Source organism: Egretta garzetta, unplaced genomic scaffold (genome assembly GCF_000687185.1).
Source record: "Egretta garzetta isolate BGI_Z169 unplaced genomic scaffold, ASM68718v1 scaffold368, whole genome shotgun sequence".
NCBI lineage: Eukaryota > Metazoa > Chordata > Aves > Pelecaniformes > Ardeidae > Egretta > Egretta garzetta.
Genome location: NW_009260684.1, coordinates 3609204 through 3618304, shown reverse-complemented (window position 1 = coordinate 3618304; position 9101 = coordinate 3609204). Strand labels below are relative to the sequence as shown.

The 9101-nt window shown below is 46.6% G+C and overlaps 1 protein-coding gene across 1 annotated transcript in view; it reads right to left on the bottom strand.

Moving 5' to 3' along the window:
* The window catches only part of LUZP1 (leucine zipper protein 1), a 27590-nt gene that overhangs the window by 16840 nt on the left and 1649 nt on the right, over positions 1 to 9101 (bottom strand). The gene's annotated exons all lie outside the window — the stretch shown is intronic.

The window sequence follows — 9101 nt, the reverse complement described above, 5'->3', positions numbered from 1 at the left end:
GCAGGAAATACTGTGTAGAATGATGACAGTAGAAATAAAATTATTTTTTATGCAGTACTGGACTGTGTATTTACATACCCAAGTCTGACGCATCCCATCTTGCTTAAGCAGTGACACAGAGCAAGAGAGACACCTACAAATTGCTCTTGAGTTTTCTAGATTCAAAGAGAAAAAGATGCTCAAGTGTCTTCATCTGACCTTCCCAGGGAGACAGGACTTTCCACATCAGGAGAAAAATCACCCTTTGAGGGACTGTACTCTGCCCACTGACATTGAAGGGAACCTAGACATGGGCTCATGAACAAACATCTGGATGTCAGTCATCTCCCCGGGGATGATGCCACTCTCTCTCTAGGGGCCTTGCATCACAAACAGAAGCTGGAAGTTTGGGAAAAGCTAAGGAAAGACTTGGGGAAGTTCAGAAAAATAGCCACAAGTGTTTTTTTACCCTTAAAAACTCTAAGAAATCACTGATTTCGCCAGGGCAATCCTGCATTAAGCCAAGAGCCACAATAACACCCATTTAGATTTCAGTTCTTGAAAAAATGCCCTTCCGATGTGTCCATAGGAAGCCTGGGGAATCTCAATCTATCTGTTATTCAAAGCAAATATAAAGGCAAAATGCGTGACTAGTAGATACCTACTGGGAGAAAAGATTTTGTCTGATCTAGAAGGTTATTATAGCACATTCAGTCAAAACCCAGTTTCACAAGAGAAACCTGGCCACACAGTTTAACCGATTCAAAACAGTAACTTACTAACAAACACGGCAGTGAATTTACCAGGATTCACTATTTAAATGACTCATTCTGATTGTACTTCTCCCCATGGATCTGTCACTGAGTTTTCTGGTCTTCCTCAACAAGTGCGTGTATCTCCTAACTTTATTTATGTTTATCATTATCAGTTGCAACCTCCCCCTGTTTAGTACAGATTGTCTTTTAGGGCTCTTCTTGCTCTGTGTGGTTTTGGCCACAGCATCCTATTAAACATCTGTGAGAATTCAGTATTCAGGACATTTACTAGAGTACTTTCATAATACTCAATTATCCTTCACATTCTCAAATTTAATTTTTTAGCACACTCAGTTTTGCTCATCATTATCTACAGTTTTGTTAAAACATTTTTTTAGCAGCATCATTGCATTAACATTCCACTGGGACTATCACAGAATCACAGAATCGTAAGGGTTGGAAGGGACCTCAGGAGATCATCTAGTCCAACCCCCCTGCTAAAGCAGGCTCTCCTAGAGCATGCTACACAGGACTTCATCCAGGCGGGCTTTGAATATCTCCAGAGAAGGAGACTCCACAACCTCCCTGGGCAGCCTGTTCCAGTGCTCTGCCACCCTCAGAGTAAAGAAGTTCTTCCTCATATTCAACTGAAACCTCTCGTGTTTCAGTTTGCATCCATTGCCCCTAGTCCTGTCGCTGGACACCACTGCAAACAGACTGCTTCCGTCCTCTTGACTTCCGCCCTTAAGATATTTGTATGCGTTGATGAGATCCCCTCTCAGTCTTCTCTTCTTCAGGCTGAACAAGCCCAACTCTCTCAGCCTTTCCTCGTAGGGGAGATGCTCCAGTCCCTTTATCATTCTGGTAGCTCTCCTCTGGACTCTTTCTAGGAGTTCCTCGTCTTTCTTGAACTGGGGAGCCCAGAACTGGACACAGTACTCCAGGTGGGGTCTCACCAGGGCAGAGTAGAGGGGGAGGAAACCCTCCCTCGACCTGCTGGCCACACTCCTCTTAATACACCCCAGGATACCATTGGCCTTCTTGGCAACAAGGGCACATTGCTGGCTCATGGTCAGCTTATTGTCCACCAGGACTCCCAGGTCCCTCTCAGCAGAGCTGCTATCTAGCAGGTCATCCCCCAGCCTGTAATGGTGCATGGGGTTCGACCTCCCCAGGTGCAGCACTCGACACTTGCTCTTGTTGAACTTCATCAAGTTCCTCTTTGCCCAGCTCTCCAGTCTGTCCAGGTCCCGCTGAATGGCAGCACAGCCTTCCGGCGTATCAGCCACTCCTCCCAGTTTTGTGTCATCAGCGAACTTGCTGAGGGTACACTCTATCCCCTCGTCCAGGTCATTGATGAACAAGTTGAACAAGACCGGGCCGAGTACCGAGCCCTGGGGAACTCCGCTAGCTACCGGCCTCCAACTGGACTCTGCCCCGCCGATCAGAACAATCAGGGCCCTGTCATTCAGCCAGTTCCGAATCCACCTCACTGTCCACTCATCCAACCCATACTTCATGAGCTTCCTTATGAGGATGTTATGGGAAACAGTATCAAAAGCCTTGCTGAAGTCTGCACAAAACACAGAGTCAGTTCACAGCTGTGCACGGAGGCAAAAAGCCTCTAGCCAGAAACAGCTCTGCTAGCTGAAACACTTTATGAATCGGGAGATAACCATCTTTTATTTCAGGAACAGCAACTAAATGGCTACTACTTGAGACCTACACAGATAATCTCTGCCGTAGTCCTTAGGACTGTGATGCTGTTTCTCTCCAGCTCCAAAGAAGCATCATACCCTACATGTCATGTTCCTTGCTCTGATTTGGCAGTTGGTAAGAGTCCCACGAGCACCCATTGCTCTGGGTTTCAGGATGTCCCCCACATGGGAATTAACTGTTGGCACCCACTCCTACTGTGCTCTCTGCCAACATAAAAAAGCTGCCAGCTGCCATGCGTGTCTGGTGAGTGCTAGAAGACTCTGCTATCTCTCACAAACACATTTTGCACTCAAACTTTGGGTTTTTTATCTTTTTGCTTGCGCTTTTATACTGATAATGCAAAATCCCTCACTGTGGTTAGGGGAGCATGGGCCCCCAGTGATGACACTGCTGGTCTTCCACAGTACCCATCATCAAAAGGGTAACGTCACATTGTATATGTTATGTTTCAGCCTTACCCAACCCTACAGATGAATGAGAATTATTAATGCCTTGGCCTAAAGCCACTTTTTATTAATTTCTTCTTTTGCTCTTGAAGCTGTAGGGTTTTCCAGTAGTCCCTGAAGAGCAGCACTCATCACAGGCAATAAAAAATCAATAGATTCAAACACAGCTATAATCCGAGAACAGCAATTTGTCCCATTATAGTTGGAGCCCTTGGGGTCCTCCACACCTGTCAAATCCACACAGGCAAAGAGTCTTGCATTCCTCAGCTGACGGGTGGTTAGGGTTCAGGGGAGGAGCACAGTGGGGCTATTGTCCATGCTCTTGTGGACTGGACGTACACCTGGTACTACTCCCTCCACCTCCCCAAATGCTGATGTGAGCTTAGATCCTCCCTGTTCTGTTTTCTGCTGAATTATTACTCAGAATACCCGTGGGAACTGTATTTTTGCACTGAGCACAACGCTGGGAGTGTTTGCACACACCTGGGAAAAGGGAGCCTTAGGCAATGCAGGTCTCTAGACTATGTATTCAAATTCATTAGGAGGCTGATAGTCACTTCAGGCATAAGGACAGCTCTGAAGATGTACATCAGCAAAACCTGGGGTAGCAAGGGTGTTCCTTTTAGCAGTCCCAGATGGCCAAGCAGGTCAGAGGGAGCTGATTAAACTATGGTCTGGTTCTAACACATACTCTTCCACCTGAAGTATAGGTGAGGTGTGTTTGTTGGATTCTGCCCTGTGTGCATATACATCTACAGTTTAAATTAAAGGGTTTCTGGGGTTGCATATGTATGCAGGGGAGTCATGCTCAAATGTGGTAATGCTGCTGATGATTTGTGCTTGTATCACAGCTCAACATGGTGAGAGTATCAGGATTTTTCTTCCTTGCCCCAGGGTGGAATGGGCTGGGAGGAGTCCAGCATGTCATTCTTAATTTGTAAAGCAAAATTTCTCTGGCATTTATATAGAAAAAGAACCTGGATGTCACGGGCTGCAGCAGAAGAGGATAACTGTGGCCAGAGCCTTGAGTCAGAGAACAGGAAGGAAAGTTTTTCTTAATTTGATTTTGCCTTTTATGAGCTCATTCCAACACCTGGTTCTTGACCCCACACAGTGATACATAGTCGTGGGAACAGGAGAAAAATACTCCAGAAAAAAAAGGTTATAAACCAAGATATTCAGACTAAATAAGAGCCAGAGTCCACTATGTGTCATCAACCCCGCATGCCACCTGCAGGCACCTAACAATCACCCAGGGCAGCTGAAGAGAGACAGACGATGTGTTTGCTTACACAGGGTGGGAAAGGGGCACCCTGGCCACACTGAACACAAAGGCAAAATGCCGAGTGACTCTTAGGGATGTCTGTATTTTGGGGGATGAACTGTCTCAGAAATGTCTGCATCTTGTGAGAGAGGAAATTCTCAAAGTCAGAACAAGCTAAACAATATGGAAGTGGTTTGAATATTGACTAATACAATGCTAGACTAGAGACGTGAAATAATGAGACAGCAGCCAAAAATAACCACAGTGACCACAATGTTCAAGGTGACTAAAACAAGACATCAAATAGCATCTACAGCAAGTGTGGGAGACTGCAGGAGGCTCTGCAGATGCCGGAGAGGACTTGGCATGTCACCAAGTCACACCAACCCTACGCCAACACTCTGATCACCCACCAAACTCCTTGGTGGTGCTCTGCTCCCAGCAGTATAAAAGGAATTTCTCTATACGGAGCTGGCAGGGCCAATGTGAAAGAAGCAGAACAGCAGATGCTTTGAGCAGCACTGGGGTTTGAGCAGATACAGTCACTGTTGCTTTACTGTACATAGCAGAGATTCTACTTTTCTCTACCAAGCTGCTACTGCTCTCCTCTGGTTCCCCTTCGAAATCGCTGCTTGCCTCGCACCAGAAAGATTCCCCAAGTAAAGGTTCACTGAGACCAGGTCTGAGCATTCAGTGACTAGGTGCAGCATCTTTCCTCCAGCAATACACGATGATGTTAACCTGCACAAGCGCCAAACAGAGCAAGGAGGATGTTAGCTGTACTCTGGAGCTCTTGATCAGAAATGGATTGATACTTTCAAAGCCCCTCAGCACGCTGCTCCTATATGCCATGTATCAAAAAATGCCTTGTACATGCAGCAGACAAGTTACCTATTTTGATAAGCTCCACATTTGCCTTATATTTAAATTCAGCAACACATTTTTATGTATTGTAGGCAAGCAGAAATGTTGGTGGGACAGCTGGGGACCTTGTCACATCCTAGACCTCAAGAATTACCTTCCTGCCTTCTTCACACTGTTTCAAGAACAATGCCCCAACTCCTGCACTGGAATCAAAGCTGAGGAAGATGTTTTTCTTCTCTGACTCAGTGTCCCATGCTTCTACTTGTACTGTCCTCAGAAACAGATTTTACTGTCACATTTGATTTCACAAACACTATGCAGGCATCTCTCCAGTGAGTCACAAACTTGGCAGCATCCTGTGGATGGCATGGGAAAACCAGCCCCAGCTCACTGGTGCCTTTGTAGTATTTATTGGACATGGAGGTCTTCCACCCCTCCCTTCCACCTCCATCAGGCTCAGCATTGCAAGAGCTCCAGGGACCATGGCTGTCACCATCACTTCTCTTCACCCCCGTAACATGTGCTAGCATCAAGATGCTGCCTGGAGCTGAACCATCCACAGGCTGGTTGAAAGCCACAGGATCCAAACTTTAGGAGAGCCTTAGACTAACTGAAGTTTCCCAACTGTCCTGCCACAAGGACAGCATTTTGTCTGTTACTCTTGTCTACTTTGCACTCAGATGTCACTGTTTTTTATCTAATTCTCCAGCCTAGCCCCTTTCGAGGAAAGGAGTCTTGGACTCCTCAGGGATACTGCAGTGTTTACCAACACATTGGTTTAATGTTAACAGCAGTACAAAAAACAAACAGTGTATCAGAGGAGAAATGTATACCAGGAGGGAAAACTGCTGCTCAGTCTTGAGTGCTGTGGGCTTCTGTCTTGTCCATCTCAGGAAGGCTGCATGTAAGGAGACTGCCCAGGATCAGCCCCTCCAGCCTGAAACAGAGGCAGCTGATAGTGGGAGGAAGTACTACTACAGAACCATAAAAATCAGGAGAGGACTAGAGGAAGTTGATATTTGCTGTCATCCATAAAACACAAACTGATGGGCATCAGCTGGAACAACTGAAGGGAGGTTCAGAGTAAGCAGTGAAACCATGGAAATCACCACCTGCAGGATATTATGGAAGCCAAAAGTTTATACAGATCCAGAAAAATTAATGTAAGAAAACTTCAAAGATTATTGAATGCAAAGAACACAAAGTCCTATGATTCAGGAAGTCCCTGGAAGTGGGTGGGTGGGGAATCATACTGTATATTAACTATTATCATGCTCCTCCCCAACATCTGCTTTTGGCCACTGGTGCAGCTAGGATGCTGAGGGGATGGGCACCTCTGACTGACCTACAGTGCCCCCTCCTCTGTTCCTTTCCTTGTCTCCCCCATCACTTCCATCTACCCCTCTCCACTTCTCAAATTTCCATTTTCCCCAGATATTTAGCATATGTAAAAGCTCTTCTCAGACCTATCTTCCACATTGTCACTTTAACAAGCTTGCCTCCTACACTTGCTCTTCTAACCCCTTTACCTGGACACCACAGATCTTACCCTTCAAGCACAGCTCTATTCCCTCCACCCTCTTCTGTCATGCTTGTGCTGAAGGTTGGGACAGTAATATCAGCTCCAGTTTCTGCTGGTGTTTTCACTCTCTCTCCCCATCCTGTTGCCTTAAGCTCATTTCTGGCTGGGCTCACTCTGTTCAACACTCTGCTTCTGCTTGTACATGGTGTTACACTGGGGAACTCCTTGCTTCAGGATGTTGTAGAAGCTTAAAGTTCTTGTGGGTTCATAAAGCAGCAACTAGACAAATTCATGGAAGAAAAATCCCTCAAGGTCATACATACAGGGACCCATTCCTAATTCAGCAAGTCTCTAAGCCAAAACCTGGAGGTTGGGAGAATCCTCTGGCCTCCACTACTGCAGGCAAACCTTTGCTTTCACCCAGTAGAGTTCCTATCATCTTCTTGGCCTCTTGTCTTGTCCCGTCTCAGACCTCTATCCAGGTCAGATAGGATTAACACTGCACAGCTGACAAGTGCAACACTACAAATGGTGCAAGTACCCAAAAGCATAAAACCACACAATTTATTGTCCAACAACATCTACAGAGCTGGGAAAGGCATTCCAGGTACGATACACCTAGTAAAATCAGCTTCAAATACTCATAACCATCTCTGAATCATTTTGCTCATTAGGATTAGGCAGCTTTAACCTTCACATTCTTCCTAGCATTATACCTGAGAGCCACATGGGCACTGATATATCCCTGTTGGCATGAAAATTGTTTCTCTGCACTCTGTCCGATACAGGGTGTACTCCATTCTCCTGACAGAGTGGTGGAAGGACATTGGAGCCAGCTCCTTTGCAGGAACACTCCATTGATTGCTGTGAGCTTTCCTGGCCAAAAGTCTGGCTCAACCTCAGATGTTCCTCAGATGTTTCCACACAGATCCCTACAAACCCTGCCTCCAAAAGCCCTCCCAAAAGCTCATGGACCCAGTAGCACAGAAAACTGGTTATTCTTGCAACTTTCTTCCTGGATCAATGAAGTTTGTAAGTGCTAAAACAAAAGCCTTTTAGCTCCCTTACACCCGCTACAAGAACAGCTTGGGGAGTTGTCATAGCTACTGACTGCCCTGAACTACTGCAGCTACTGAACCATCTGTTTTCTGCCTTGGACAGAAATGAAAGGACAGACAGGCAACCAGCCTGTGTGTGGGTGCCTAACCAGCCTTGGCACAGAAATGCAATTCAGCAAACTCGCAGCAGAGCTCAAAAGCTGGGACAGAGCAGAGTTTTGGAGAAGAGGAAGCATACAGGCCCAAAAGAAGCTACACTTCACCAGTGTCTGGAGGCCAAGACAGCTATGTGGCTGCAGGGCAAAGCCATGTGGGAGACTAAACAGAAAACAGCCACCTAACATCTCCCAGTGTGCTGTTCAACAGTGCAATTAGAGAAAGACGGGACACCTCTCATCTTCACCCACACAGTCCCAGCTATCCCCAGTGTTCAACGTGACTGCATGCTCCTAGCTTTCCTAGCATGCCCCAATTTTTCTCTCTAGGTCCAGCAGGGCTGCTGTCCTCATAGTCTGAAGTGTATTTCAGAGGAAAGCAGAAGCTCTGCTAATCATCCTGAAGTGTAAGGTCCCAGGCTGCTGCCAGGGAGTAACTCCAAAAGCCACAGTGTCATGTTTGATTCACCCAAAAAAGGCTGTAGGGCATCACGCTGAACCCCAGCCCACCACTATCGGGCTTCCCCAGCAGCCCTGAACCGGTCTTTTGATGCACTGCCGCACAGCAGTCCCATGGCCTATTTTCAACATTGTTTTGGACATCCCACCGAAATAAAGCAGCATTTGACAAATCTGTTGCCACAGCAACGGCTCTCTGGCCCTCAGACCATACAATAACACTACAGAAGGAAGCTGGCACTTTCCAGGTCTTTTGAGCTAGCCTGCCCAAGGAGGTACCCTTTGACAGTATTTGTTCAAGGATTCCCCCAGGTCCCCTTTCTTCTGCCCCATTTGTCACAAGGGTTACAAGTCATCTTTCCCGAGGTCCATGGTCTGATGAAAACACAAGTTTCCTTGCTTGTGTTGCAATTTGGATTGCTACACTTCGCTCTGCTTCAGCCATTTAAACAAGTACTGGGTCTGTTGCCGCTTGCTCAGGGATGTCCCATACCATCCTAACACTGCAGCTGCTGGAGCAGTGTGTGCTGGCTGAGCTGGATCTGATGCCTTCTCACTCCCAGATGTGTATTCCCCCCTGATATGCACACTCAAAAACTCCTATCCCAAGCATTCACACAAGACTTATCTGGGCTAAAAGTAACCTCATTAAGGTAAGTAATAGCAGACAGAAAAGTGTTTGTCCCAGCACAAAGGAGTACAAGGTATGAACAAGGGTGAAGGTGAGCAGCACAGGAGCAAGGAAGGAAGAGGCAGGCATAGGCAGGCACCATTTCTCCATTAGTGAGACTTTGACTGCCCATGGCTGCCAGGAGCGTTTCTTAAGGAAAACAGTGACAGAGCTCTTATTAGCTCCCACCTACATAAGCACTTCAGCAGG